Source organism: Chelon labrosus, assembly GCF_963514085.1.
Source record: "Chelon labrosus genome assembly, chromosome: 8".
Taxonomy (NCBI): Eukaryota; Metazoa; Chordata; class Actinopteri; order Mugiliformes; family Mugilidae; genus Chelon; species Chelon labrosus.
Window position 1 is genome coordinate 10,503,404 of NC_140358.1, and position 14,782 is coordinate 10,518,185.

A 14,782-nucleotide genomic window follows, 5' to 3' on the forward strand; every position below is an offset into this window, starting at 1 on the left:
TTTAAGGAAAAATGTCTCTCCTGCCGCTACATAATCCACTACGCTCACCAGCTACTCTGTAAACGTGTCTGTCAATTGTTTGGTGCTGAGAAGCAAGAGTACGACTCAACAATGAGCTGTAACCCGTTCTGAAGCTGTAAAGCTGAATGGGGCTGTAGATTCACGTGATAATTATTTATAGGTTCGTCGTAAGCGACCCTTTTCACATACAATATATTATTTGTGGCTGCTTTGAGTACTTTGTGCTAAAAATACTTCTGTGCTATTACTTAAAGTATAATTCCTTTTTTTTTTTTTTCAAACCTGGCTTTGTTTTCAGCCTTTTGTTTTAGTTCAAATGATTAATAGGGACAAAGATGTTTACAACTATAACAGGCAACTATGAAAAGGCAGCAACGTAATCAGTTTGTCTGCAGTCCACTGAAAGTGCTAGTTTTTGCCTTTGACAGTCTCAGATCCTATACACCAGGCGTGTCAAACCCATTTTAGTTCAGGGGCCTCATACTACCCAATTTGATTTGAAGCGGGCCGGACCAGTACCATGCTAGCATAATAACCTATAATCAACTGCAAATGCAAGTTTTTCCCTTTTTTTTAGTGCAATGAAGAACAAGTACATTGTGAAACATTATTTTATTTTTTTTAGAAAAATTAGTGCAATTTCGACCCATTGCTGCCATCTGCCGTTTAGTTCCAGCTCAAAACAGCGCAACAAATTAACAATAGGTGCCAATTTTATTGAAAAATATCAGTTAGTGTCTTCTATGTAATTTTCGCTCTTTGTATATTCATCCTGCGGGCCGTATGTTTAACACCTTTGCTATAGAGCATCAAGAAAAGGATTCATGCAGAGATGGAAGTGTATATAACACGTAACAGAAGCCAGGATGTGACAACTCACAAGAGGTTTGTTGTTGGATGAAGACGACAATGTAAATAGGATTAAGAGTTAAAGAGAGCCGTCAGCGGAAGAGTGGAACAACAATACATAGTAGCTTACTTAAATCCAAATCTAAAAGATTATATCTTCATGTTCACAGAGCTTTCATAGATTACCTTCAGAGGCCTCACTAAAGCGGTTGCTAGTTGTGCTACCTATGGAGGATGTAACTCCTATCTGTACTCTGTCTTGCTGACAATCCTGTTTGCAGTGAGCATTTTAACTGGAATCACAACCAGATATCCTACAACAAAGCATTTTTCTTTTTCTAGAGACCAGGTGCAGACAGCCATGAGTTAATGTTATTAGCCGAAGTTAATTTCACCCCTGATGAGATCTGGCATGACATCTCCTTTTGTAAGCCTCAGAAAATACAAAAACATGAAAGGGATTTTACAACAGAGACTAGATGAAGTGAAATTTAACCATCAACCCCTGAAGGGATCCTCTCCATAATAACAATCTGAGCTTGTCAGAGTGTCCCTATAATAATTATCCAGACCCAACCTGATAGGAAAATCAGCCTCAGGTTATATTAATGCCAGAGTTGTCTTTTAAGTAAAATTCTGGCTGCAGGATTTGTAATTAACCTGCAGCTACTAGCAACATCATTGTACTGTTTTTCACATTCGTGGCTTCTCTTCACCTATTTATTTTCAGCAGTAATGCTCTTTTCCCCTTTATTTCTATACTCTGTCTATGTGCTGTCCAAATCCAGTCCACTCTGTCTGTCTACCAGAACGCCATATGTGTGTTTATGTGATCACCAGCATGCTTCTCCCCAGAGCACATCTGTATGATTTTTTAATTGTTGCAGGATGTAGTCGTCACATGTCGGCTTGATGCAGGCAGTGATTTGTGTGAAGTGTAATGAGCGTTTAGCGAGCCACCGTCCCGCCCCGCGACTTTCATCTGCCAACAACCATCTTTATTGATTCCACACAATCTGCCGTGGTGGCGCAGACGCTTGGGGAGGAGAGGGTGGAGAGTTGGGTCTGGGGAGGGAGGTGAGGGAAGAAATAAACTACAAAGAATATCAACAGGAAATTGGGAGAAGGCCTCCTTTTTCTATAAATGCTTTTTCTGTCACAAAGGGGATTGTCTTTTCCTCTCCTGAGCTCTTTGATTCTCTCCCTGTCTGGTCCTCGTTTTCTCCTCCTCCTCGCCCTCATCCTCATCTTTCTTTCTCACCGTTTTACTCTACGGCATGGGGGAAAAAATAAACAGATGGAAGAGGGAGGGATAAAGAGACAGAGAGAGAGAGAGAGGAAGGATGTGGGAGTTCATACCGAGAGAGGGGGAGGTGGGGATGAAGGGATGAGAGGATGCAGAGCCAGTGGGAGGATGGAGGGATGGAGGGAAAAGAGGGATGGAGAGCCTGATGAACACATCTAAAGGCGCTCTGGGTTTTTTTTAATAAGCAGCAGACTGTGAAGCTACTCTCCGACCAGTCACTCTGAATAATGAGAGAGAGAGAGGGAGGGAGAGAGAGACACAGGATGAGAGGATGAAAAGACAACGAGACTCATTATCTTGCGACCAGTTTTCATCACTGTCCTGTCAGTAATCTCTCTTTCTTTCTCTCTCGGACTCAAACAGTCCTCAGCTCTGTTTGAGATGACAGATGAGGACCAATTACACTAACTGTTTCGTTAACTTGAAGGCTGATTTCCTGCCATCTTCCTCAATGTACACTGATAATCCTGTTGGCCCTGGAAATTACCCACCACTCACTGCCCACCAACACACGTCTGTGTGTGTGTGTGTATAAAGGTGTGTGTGTAAATTTAATACCTTCAACAGCAAACTTTGAAAAGCGTCCGCTGCTTGTTTGGCTAACAGGTCTGATGGTAGTGAACGCTCAGGTGTTTGATGAAGAATAATTTCAGCCTGATGACTTGTGTTGCTGACATTGCTTGATGCAGATAGGTTACTGCCATGTCAACATTTTTTGGTGCCTAAAAGAGTTTCCTGCAGGAGACACAAAATAGACTTCAAATTGTTGGTCTGTTTTTTTTTGTTGTTGTTATTTTTATGACAGGGCTATTGCTTTCGCATTGTATCGTTCTAATCTTCCACGGAACCCGCATTTTTCTGCAGTTTCTGCTTTTGCTGAAAAGCCCTTTGTATGTAAAATGAGGCAAATCTGTTCTTTTGCAATTTTGCTGAATGGTTTTTATTGCAGCATGCTCTCTTGATGTAGTTTTCATCATGCTGTGTCTCAGCTGTTCATTGTGTTGTTGCACGCCTGGCCAGAGCAGCTAATCGCACCGAGACAAGGTAATGCATTTATATGCAGATTTTGTCAGATAATAGCGCTAAAATGTCAGTTGTTGCGTAAGGTGACAAAATTGTGACAAATTCCCTCTCAGTGTGTGCGGCAGACGTGTAAATAAGTCAAGATTTATTTGTATAGCACTTTTAAAAACAAACCTGTTAAATAGAATAGAAAGTCTTGATCTTGATAAAAGCAGTCCTTCATGGAGTGATAATATTGTCACACCATTAACTGCTTCCTCAACTAAAATTATGTGTTGAAAGAAATGTGATGCAATCTTTTTCTTCAAAGTTCAGTGCTTTGGCTCATCTTGACTTCTTTAAGACGCTGCACGCCATGCTCAACTCACACTGGTGATTGTAATTATTTGGGCTGATTAGATCACAGCTGGTGGCTCCGTTGTACAGTGGTTAGCGCTGTTGACTCCTGACCCAGACCAGCTTCTTACTTCACACCTGCTGGGGCCTTTCTGTGTAGAGTTTGCATGTTGCCCTTGTGCCTCTCATTTTTCTGCGGGTGTTTGGGCTTCCTCCCAGAGTCCAAAGACTTAAGTTAGGATAACTGCTGATTCTCCATTGTTTGTTTGTCTCTCTGTGTTAGTCCCATGATGAACTGGTAACTTGTGCAGGATGTACCCCATCTCTGCACAAGTTACCAGTCCATCATGTACCCAATACTAGCAGGGATATGATGCAGTCCTATGCAAACCTCTATCAGTGTAGATCTTAGGTTCTTTGGGGCCCCAGGCAACGACATACATCTGCTATCCCCCAAGTCCAAACTAGTGAAATCTGTCATCGGGTAGATAGAAGGAGTCACCTAGGAGGGCTGTGGAGTATTGTAGATGCACAGTATAGTGTCAGGGGTCATCATTGCAAAATATGCCAAAAGGTAGCCACCTGGGGGTCCCTATGCTTTTTTGTTATTTTCACAAGGCCAAACATTTGCTTGTTTAGTCTGTCCTGAAGGTGCGCCGCAGCCCTCTACAGGATAAGAGGACAGAGATAATGAATGTACTGGATGAATGTACTAAACAAATACACCAATCAGGCATAACATTATGACCACCTTCCTAATATTGTGTAGGTCTCTCTCATGCCTCCAAAACATTTGGGACTTATCAGAGAATGGACATGGGCCTTCTGAGGGTGTTCTGTGGTGTCTGGCAACAGAATGTTGATAGTGAGGGCCTTTTGGTCCTATGGGTTGAGGGGAGGCGCCTCTGTGGATCATCCCACAGATACTTGATCAGTTTGGGTTCTAGTGAATTTGGAGGCTGCTGTTTTTCATGTTTTTATTTTTTTTTTTTTTTTTATAGTAGTTCCTAAACCGTTTTTGTGTGTGTGCCTGTGTCAGTGTAACCCTAACCCTGCTGGGAATGGCTGCTGCCATCAAGGAGTGTCATTGCTATGGGTTGGGGGTGCCTGGTTTGGTCTGCTGGTCCAAATGTTTCCAGAGCAGAGCATTGCATTGTCACAAGATGGTTGATGTTATTTACTTCTCCTGTCAGTGATTTTAATGTTGTGGCTGATTGGTGTATGTGCATTGCGTTCTCCTAACAATCCCACAGTGTGTTGCCATTTACAGGTACAAACCTGTGGAAAAAAATAACAATGATGGCTGTGACTCAAGGTAGAGCAGTTCAGTCTATTGTCCTTAGTGTCCTTAGGTAAAGACAGTGAACCCGAAGTCGCTCGCTTGGTGAAAGAGAAGCATTGTTAAGTGCTTTGTACCGCAAAGGTAGAAATGTGTTGCTCAAGTGTAGATGATTACCATTACAGTGATTCAGTTTCATGCTCACATTTCAAGACTTATTTTCTTCACTGTTGAATCTGAGTGGTATTTTTTTTTCTCAAAATGTTGACTGTGACATATCTGCTCAGAGATGGTGGCTGAAAGCACTGAGTCAAATTTTCAAACTGCATGCACTAAAAAAATAATAATAAAAAAATAGTCATCCCCAGGTGGTAATATTACGTCAGACCCCTCTCATCACATTTTATTTGAAGACGATCAGCTTTTACCATCAAACCAAACAGTTAGTCCCACTGGTGAGACTGAACACACTCTTCTGTCATAGTGTGAAATAAAAAAATTGTGTTGGCTTCAGTTTACCAGTGTGTGTAACTAAAGACTGTTAGAACCGACTACCCTGCATCTATTTATTTATTGTAATGTATAATGTAATATATCTGTGTTTTGTGAATTTCTGAGGTGCATTCTGATAAAAAAGTGAAGTCAAGCGTTAAAGCTTGACTTCAAGAGTCAAGCTGCCAAAGAGGTTTATATGTACAATGGTTAACTGATGTGTCACTCACCTCGGCTTTGTTGCACTACTAATAGAACAATTATCATCCTTATTAGTACATACAGTCAGGGCTCTAATGAGACAATGATTGAAAATGTGTGGGTGTGCAGGGTCTTTAAAAGCCTCGACACGGCAACGTTTAAAACTGAGATGAAAAATGAAAATTCCTTCCAACAGAATTATGTCATAATATCAGAACAATAGCAAGCCATGGAGAGAGTTCAAAATAGAGGACGCTATCAAGGCTTCTTTGTTGTGTTACACTTTGTTTTATTTGACGTCTTCTGTGTAAAAATTGTTCCACAATAGAGTAACGGCTTGTAGACACTTACGAGACAGATATGCATATTATTGAATAATCTGCGTGAATTTATTGTCCTATCGTCTGAGTTGAGTTAACAAGATAACAATCAGTATGCATTCATAGTACAAGCCATTCCCTTGTACTTTGTTGGCATCCAAATACTGGAAACTTCAACAAAATTACATATGAACTGAATTGAACTGGATTGAATTCCATTATTGCCTTTGCACAAAACCAGTACAACACGATTTCACTGTGCAACTCTCTTTTATTGCCCACTGTACAGTAAATAACATCAATAACAAGAAAGAAAAGAAACATTATTTTGAGAGCGCATGAAGTGCAATTAAATAAAAAAATATAATTAAAATACAATTTAATTCAACCAATTAAAAATCAGCCATAACTGTTCAAAATGTGTTACACAGTCAAACCACCAAGATCTGACCTACACTACATTGCCAAAAGTCTTCTCTCACCCATCCAAATAATTGACTTCAGGTGTTCCAATCACTTCCACTACCACAGGTGTATAAAATCAAGCACCTAGGCATGCAGACTGCTTCTACAAACATTTGTGAAAGAATGGGCCGCTCTCAGGAGCTCAGTGAATTCCTGCATGTGGCTGTGATAGGATGCCACCTGTGCAACAAGTCCATTTCCTCGCTACTAAATATTCCACAGTCAACTGTCCACTGTCAGTGATATTATAACAAAGTAGAAGCGACTGGGAATGACAGCAACTCAGCCACAAAGCGGCAGGCCACGTAAAATGACAGAGTGGGGTCAGAATGGGTTTCCATGGCCATACATGCAAGCCATACATCACCAAGTGGACTCTAGAGCAGTGGAGACACGTTCTCTGGAGTGACGAATCATGCTTCTCCATCTGGAGATGTCAATTCCTGTTCCAGAATGACTGCGCACCAGTGAACAAAACAAGATCCATAAAGACATGGATGAGCAAGTTTGGTGTGGAAGAACTTGACTGGCCTGCACAGAGTCCTGACCTCAATCTGATAGAACACCTTTGGGATGAATTAGAGTAAAGACTGAGAGGCAGGCCTTCTCGTCCAACATCAGTGTCTGACCTTACAAATGTGCTTCTGGAAAAATTGTTAAAAAATTCCCATAAACACGCTCCTAGACCTTGTGGAAAGACTTCCCAGAAGAGTTGAAGCTGTTATAGCTGCAAAGGGTGGGCCGATGTCATATTAAACCCTATGGATTAAGAATGGGGTGTCTTAAGTTCTTAAGTTCTGCCTTTACGCGTATATGAACTTAAGTTCATATACGCGTAAAGGCAGATGAGCGAATACTTTTGGCAATATAGTGCATCTTGGAATAACATGCGAACACAGTCTATTGAGAAGTTATTCAAACCAATAAGTCTTTACTGAAAATTTGTCCGATGGCCTAAAGGTGGTGTCTAACGGTCAGGAAAAACAACCAGCCCAAAATTAACAGTGAAACCATCACAGCTCACGATCAGTATTCCTGCACTCCTTTAGTGCTATGTCCAAGGTTGGTTTATTCTGTCATATCCTGACGTCTACAAGCCTGTGAATCTGCAGCAGAGGGATGTCATGTCCCTGAAGAGCCTCACAAACCTGCTGGCTGCTGATAGGCAGGGGGTTATGGCTCCTGATGTTAAGATTCAGGCCATTGCGCATTGAGCTGAGCTCTGAACCTGCTTTGTAGAAGTGGCAAGATAAAGAATTATTCCACCTGGGTCTTGTTAGGTAAAAGTGCCTTAAACCACAAAATAAATAGGGCATTTTTAAGCATAGTTAGGTGGCTTGTAGTAGACTAAATGCCAATTAGCAGTGACAGTCACCACTGTGGCACGTTTTCTGTCAGTACAAGAAAACTATGTTTGCAATATTATTAATTCACTTTGAAGCTATTCTGCCATTCTGCTGTGCTCCTGGGAATCAGCCCTCAAACACTCAAACAACTTGCTGTAAGCCGACATTCAAAGTTTGTTCTTCAACTCAAAAATGTCATTGCAGCATCTACTCAAAAGCTGATCTGCAGCTTTCATTCAGATCACCTGATCTTTATCAGCAGATTGAGTTTGCCCAATTTACTGTTGATCTTGGAGACAGCAGTTTCTGTAAAAGTTCACCACCTGTGTTCTGAAAGACATTGCATTTACAACACCAACTAGTGTTCCTTCTTTATAAATAGACCTAACATTACTCACATGGACATGTGTAAACGCTCGCTCTGTACCACAGTTCACTGGATCTGAAATGAAACAATAAGTATGAAGCTCAAGCATCAGCTTCCACCTTTATTTTAAGGGGTCTTGCATCCATGTGCAGAGTAGGACACTTTATAATACAGACCACAATTTACAGAGTAATTTTATTGTATGAATCAAGTAGCAATGAAACACTTTTTCATCTGGCGCTTAAATGTAGGAGACGATAAGACTATGGGAACCAAGCAGATTTCTGAAAACAACCGTACATTTGGGAAAAGGGGTGTTCGTTCTTACAGTGAAATTAAAAGAGACACATATCACGTTACAGCCCACATTCCTCATCCTTTCAGTGTATAAAAAATAATTATTATTTCCAGGCTCCTCATAAAACATTTATAATTTGCCATGTTTAATCCATCTACATCTGTATATTATTAGATTGTCATGGCAACCAAAATATTCAATAGCTGTGCATCTTTGTTTTTTCTTCTTCTGTCGACCTGTTATAAGCTGCAGCACTGTGGACACTGTGGACACTGTGGACGTGGTGGACACGGCACATTTTCAAAGGACAGATCTATTTCTTGACTTGTCTTTATTCCAGGTGGAGTATGGGTGTAGCCGTCTTCTGAAAAAAAAAAAAAAGTTCAGGGCATCGTCTTTTACTATTTTCTCCTTACATTTGTTAATAAATAAAACTACAGCATGTCTAATGTTTACATTATAGTTATATGGGTTCTCTCTTTTTACTATTTAATAGACAATGGGAACAAGGCTGTTAACGCCGCTTCTCCCAAACACCAGTTTATTTCCCTTCTTTTAAAATATCCAGTCGTTATTCCTTTGTTTCACGTGGTCTTAATTTCTTCTAACGTAGCGACATTTATGTACCAGTAAAAAAGCGGTGAGTATTGATTGTGTCTTGATTTATTGAAATCACACTATAAATCATAGTTGTAATTCTGTTAATGTCCCAAAAATCAACGCGACATAAGGACAAAGTCCTACCCTGTTAAACCAACAAAAACATCCTTCTCACTGCATCGCATCAAGTGCTCTTTTAACGACAAAAGAAAATGTGTTTTTTCTAGACACTTACAGACTGCACAGTACAAGAGGAAACAACAGCTGACACTTGAATGCAGACAAGGTTTTTTCGCTGCAGAGTTTCATAAAAAGCAAACATACTGTACAGCTGTTCCTCCACAGTCTTGAGATAAATTTCAGATTTCTGAGGCGTCTGTGATATATGTTGGAAAAACAACAGAAGCTCTGGGAAGGTTTTTCTTGCTTCCCACCTTCAGTAAAAAAACAACCCTACTGAAAAGTACAGAAATCACTTGAGGAGAAGAAACCTTTTAACAAAGTAGCCCTCACTGAGCTGATGTCAAACTAATTATATATAAGGAGGTTAAATTAGTCCTGATGTTGCTGGAGTAAGACCAATTTTAGGGATCCTGCTGAGCTCTGGACCCTGGTTGTAGAAGAGCAATGGTATAATATAAACATGTGTGTGTGTGTGCAATCAGCTTGTAGGTTATAACTGAAATGTTTCAAGCCTTTAAAGGTATTTCTCTTCAAAGAAAATTGTGAGTCGGCAACAAAAGTGGGAAAGAAACAGAGGCCGGCACTCAGAGAGAATGAGGATCTGGCAGTTAGGTGAGATGGGTGATGTGTATGGATGAGGCCATGATGGAGAGAGCGAGAGAAGAGGGAGGGGAGCGATGTTTACGGGTGGGAGGGGGGGTAGCGAGGCCAGTAAACTGCTTGTGAAATGAAAATGGCTCTTTAGCAGAATCCAGGACACTTGGGCGCTGTGCTGGATCAATGTCTCTGATTTACTGTCTGAAAGCCTGTCAGAGGGAAAGAGAGGCAGAGGGGGAGACAGAGGCCAGGGGGGAGGGGGGGCTGGACAGAGAGAAGTTAGAGCTTAGAGGTAGGAGAGTCCTTTAATGGAAGGAGAAAGAAGAGAGACAGGGAGAGGTAAGGATGGAGGGGAAAATTGTCCGTCAGAGTGACAGTGCAAGGAGGCAGAATCAGAAGGATTGCTCCTCAAGTCCTCACGGCCAAGATACAAAATCAATCTGTCAAGACGATGGGGAAGGGCAATCTTGTTTTGTGCAGGGAATTGGTGCAGCCATTTGGGGTAGAATCAATAGGGGACACATGGTGCTTCTTAAATCCTTACTATCCCACAGAGGCCAGGTTATTGACAAACAGGGGAGTGTACGTAGGCAGTACACAAATCCTTAACTTGACCTGTCTGGAAGGAATCTATATTCTGTTGGTGGCCAAAGAATTGGAGTCGGACTAAAGTGACATTTCTGCTGTGCATGTAAATGACAGAATGACAACTTTGAGGTGGAACAAATCATCTTTTAGAGCTTGTCTGCATGCTGACAGTGACAATGCTAACATGCCGTTAGCAATTTAATATTGCTTTTAAATTTATTATTATTATATAATAAATTATATTATTTTAATTTAATTTGTGCTAATAATTAGCACAGAACACAACCATGCTTTAAAATTCAAGCCACTGTGAAAGTATCTTAAAGTTTAATATCCTCGAGGACCAGGACTTCAAATAGTCTCTGACTCCAGTAGATTCTGAGGGACATTCAGAGGTGAGCTTGAGTTGCATGGATATTGTTTTGATTAATGTTTGATATAGTGACTGTTTGTCAGCTAGTTTTAATTAGTTTCCAGCATTTTTTTTACTGTATTTATGTCTTGTCCTTTGGTTAATTGTGCAGATCCCACAGACCCACAAGGGATTCCAATATCTAATTATTTTGGTAAGTAAGTATTGATTTTATATTCGTGTGTACAATACATCTTGCCGTCAGTTAACATACCAGTGATGCTGCATGCATCAGTTATGTGCTCCAGTCAGGTTTCAAGTGTACCTCATCTGCTCTGCCACGCTTCCCACATTTGGAAGGTCCTTGCTCAATCGGAAAAGAAGGCGGCCACTATAAAACACTTTTCTAGGCTTTAACTTGGCTCTGATACAAAACAGTGGGTGACATCATAGCACATATATAAAGATGTCCATCTTTATATACACTCTATATAGTGGTATTTCTTGATGGTGTGCCTATGAAAGGTTAGGGAATCAGCAGCAGTTAATCATGAGGGGGACATGTTCAGTCTACACTGCGTGGCAAAAAAAATAAATAAGTCGCCACCATAAAAAAGGTCACACACTCTAATATTCCGTTGGACCACCTTTAGCTTTGATTGCATCACGGATTCACTGTGGAATTGTTTCGATAAGCTTCTGTTGTGTCACAAGATTTATTTCCATCCAGTGTTGCATTCATTTTTCACCAAGATCTTGTATTTTTGATTATGGGAGAGTCTGACCACTGTACAAAGCCTTCTCCAGGACATCCCGAAGATTCTCAATGGGGTTAAGGTCTGGACTCTGTGGTGGCCAATCCATGTGTGAAAATGATGTCTCATGCTCCCTGAACCACTCTTTCACAATTTGAGCCCAATGAATCCTGGCATGGGCATATTCCAAGATGACAATTCAGCAACATTATGTGCCCAAACCTAGACCTGACCAACTGCAGCAACCCCAGATCATAGCATAGCACAACCCCACAGGCTTGTACAGTAGACACTAGGCATGATGGGTGCATCACTTAATCTGCCTCTCTTCTTACCCTGATGCCCCCATCACTCTGGAACAGGGTAAATCTGGACTCATCTGACCACATGATCTTCTGCCATTGCTCCAGAGTCCAATCTTTATGCTCCCTAGCAAACTGAAACATTTTTTTCCAGTTAGCCTCACTGATCAGTGGTTTTCTTAAGGCTACACAGCTGTTCAGTCCCAATCCCTTGAGTTCCCTTCGCATTGTACGTGTGGAAATGCTCTTGTCGCCTCGTACCTATTTGGTTAGTTAAATCCAGTTGGCGACTTTTTTTTTTTTTTGGCCAGGCAGTGTTTCTGATAATGCAAAAATTTAAACGTGAAAGAGTTATCAAAATGTTTGAATCAGAACCATGAATGTCTGTACAAAGATATTTTACTCAAAAAAACAGAAAGACTGATACTGCCATCCCCAAATGTTTTTTTCTAACCAACCTTTATAGTTCAGTACTATGATGTAAAAAAGCTGCAAATCTCCACATTGGAAAAACAAGAACCAGTCCTGTCTTTCTGAAATGTGTAAAAAAAAATGAATCTGTTCTCATAATGATTGGACGTTATTTCCTCTTCGATCGATGAATGAGCGGGACATTGTTCAAAGTTTTGAACACTGACCGTCAGTGTTTATACATGTATTTATGGGTATCACTAAGCACATGTGAGTGTTTTCCTGTGAGTCTCTGGTCTCTCTTTGTCTGTGTGTGGTGGAGCTCTGGGACCAGGACAACAGAAGGGACGTCTCGACAAGAGTGTTTTTCCGCACCTTCAGGACACCAGAGGTCTGATGTGTGTGTGTGTGTGTGGGAGAGGGTGTTTTATTTTTATTTTGAGTGTTTAATGTATTAAAAGGGGCCGGGGTAATGAATTATAATCTTTAATGCAGAAACCGATCGATACCACCCAGAGAATAAATCAGCTTTTACTGAGAGCGTCAAAGCCCCTTAATACACTAGGGGAGAGAAAGGGAGTGCATGGGGAGGAGGCGGAGGGAGGGAGGGAGGGAGGGGAGCTGCAGGGACAAACTCTTAGGAAAGGAGGAAGGATCCTGAATGAAGCAGAGAGTGTGAGAGAGAGAGAGAGAGAGAGAGAGAGAGAGAGAGAGAGGATGATGAAATGAAAGAGAGCAGGGAGTAAGAGGCAAAAAGGAAGGGATGGGGAGGTGGATGGAGACAGACGGAGGGAAGTTATAGATGAACAGACTCACCTTTGGGCTAACCTCATTGAGTAAAAGCCCGGTGAAAGCACAGAGATTCTGACAGTTTTGTGAGGAGGCGAGGTTGCAGGGTCAGCCGGTGTATGTGCGCGCACTCCACTCACTTGTTATTTCTCCACCTACTTGTATTGTGTTCCCTCTCAATGATCCCCTCCCTGACTCCTGTTGCCTGGAGCAAAACATAATTAATTAAATTACACCACTACTTCTCGATCAAAGATCACCTCACCGCTCTCTGGTCTCGATGCCTGCCCAACCGGGGGGGCTCTGCTGGGAGAAAATGCCTAACAACCATCCATGAATTATAACTTTTTATTAACCCAAAGTGAAGTTTCGGCGGTGTGTGCTGTTTCTAAATCAGCCAGACCGCAGTAACAAGCCTGGGAGGAACCAAAAAACAGCTTGATTTGGATTCAGCTGACAGTTGCGAAGATTCATCTCAGAGGCAAGCACCAAGACTAAACAAAATCCTAATGCACCTCTAAGTATTTAGGATGCCTAGCCTGTTCAGTCGGCGGACTAAGTGGTTTAAGTGAGGTTTTTGGTCACTGGAGACTCTTTAGTAAGACACAGTCATTAAAATTTGATAGCTCAGGCCGAGACTGGAGGTAAACGGGCAGAGAGGGGTGATGAGGAAAGACATATGCGGGCCACAGAGGTGGAATGAGTCTACTTAGAAAAAAAGAAAGAGAGACTTTCACTGACAAAGAGGAAGTAGAGAGGGAGGTCTTTACAAGGAGCGGAAGGCCAAAAACATTGAAAAGGAAGGTTGAAAAACTGTTTTTCACTGATGGCGTTACACCCCTCAGGTGTTCAATAATTAAGCAGCGGAGCAGACTCTTGAGATCCAACCGTGATGTCAGCCAAGGCATCCATCCATCATTCATCGCTTTAGGTACCAGGGCTGGAGATGAGATATGACTTAATTACACATTTTTTGACTTTTGTTCTCACTGTTTTTTTCTCAAACGTTCTTTTATTTTGTATTTTGTGTGGCTGCAGCCTGTGATGCCCGCAGCAACAGCGAGAGATTGTGCCGAAGCAAGTTTAAAAAAAAAACAATGAGTCATATTCCTGCTTTTTATTCGTCCTCCTGTTTGAGCACCCCTCTTTAAGAATTTCATAATGCTCAGAGATTTATAAATGGAGAGATATAACCCGTGAACGTTTTCACAAGGCTCCACTGTCGAGAATTTAAAGCCTCACCTTTAAGCCTTTCCGTTTTATTTTTTTTTGTCTGTGGGTGCCGTCTGTCTGTGTGCCTGAGGGCGCGTGATTGTTGCATTGCACTCATAATAAGCCTCTGAGTGACTGGCAGAACCAATATCTTGCTATCGTTTTGCCGTGCTCTCGCTCGGGCGGCTCGGTGTGCAACCCCCGTCATGCATCTCAATTCCACAAACACAATGTTCGGAGCTGAGAGAAGGAGGCTGCTCTTTGATTAATGTCGCCATGACAACTCCATAATTCATGAATTGTATTAGCGATCTATTTGTCATTTGCAAATCATAATTCAGGATGTGTGTTTGGAGAGGGCTGGCTGGAAAGACAGAGCTATGGCCTGTTTTTATCCTTAGCGTAGTCTTCTGCACATACGCAAAGAAAAGGCCCTATACCGGAAATGCCAACGTACCTTTGTCCTAATCTGGGAGGCATAAGTTATTTGGTAGCTGCTTGTCTTTTAAGAGGGCCCTTTTAGCTTCATGATGAACTCTCAGGTCTGCTCATTTAGACAGCTACATGCTAATTCCCACTCTTCATCCATCCGTCTGTCTGTCTGTTGACAGAGGCCTGGGTCGGCTCTACACTGACACCATTTGGTGCAGGAGTGAAAGGAGATAAAGATGACTCTCATGAAAGCGTCAG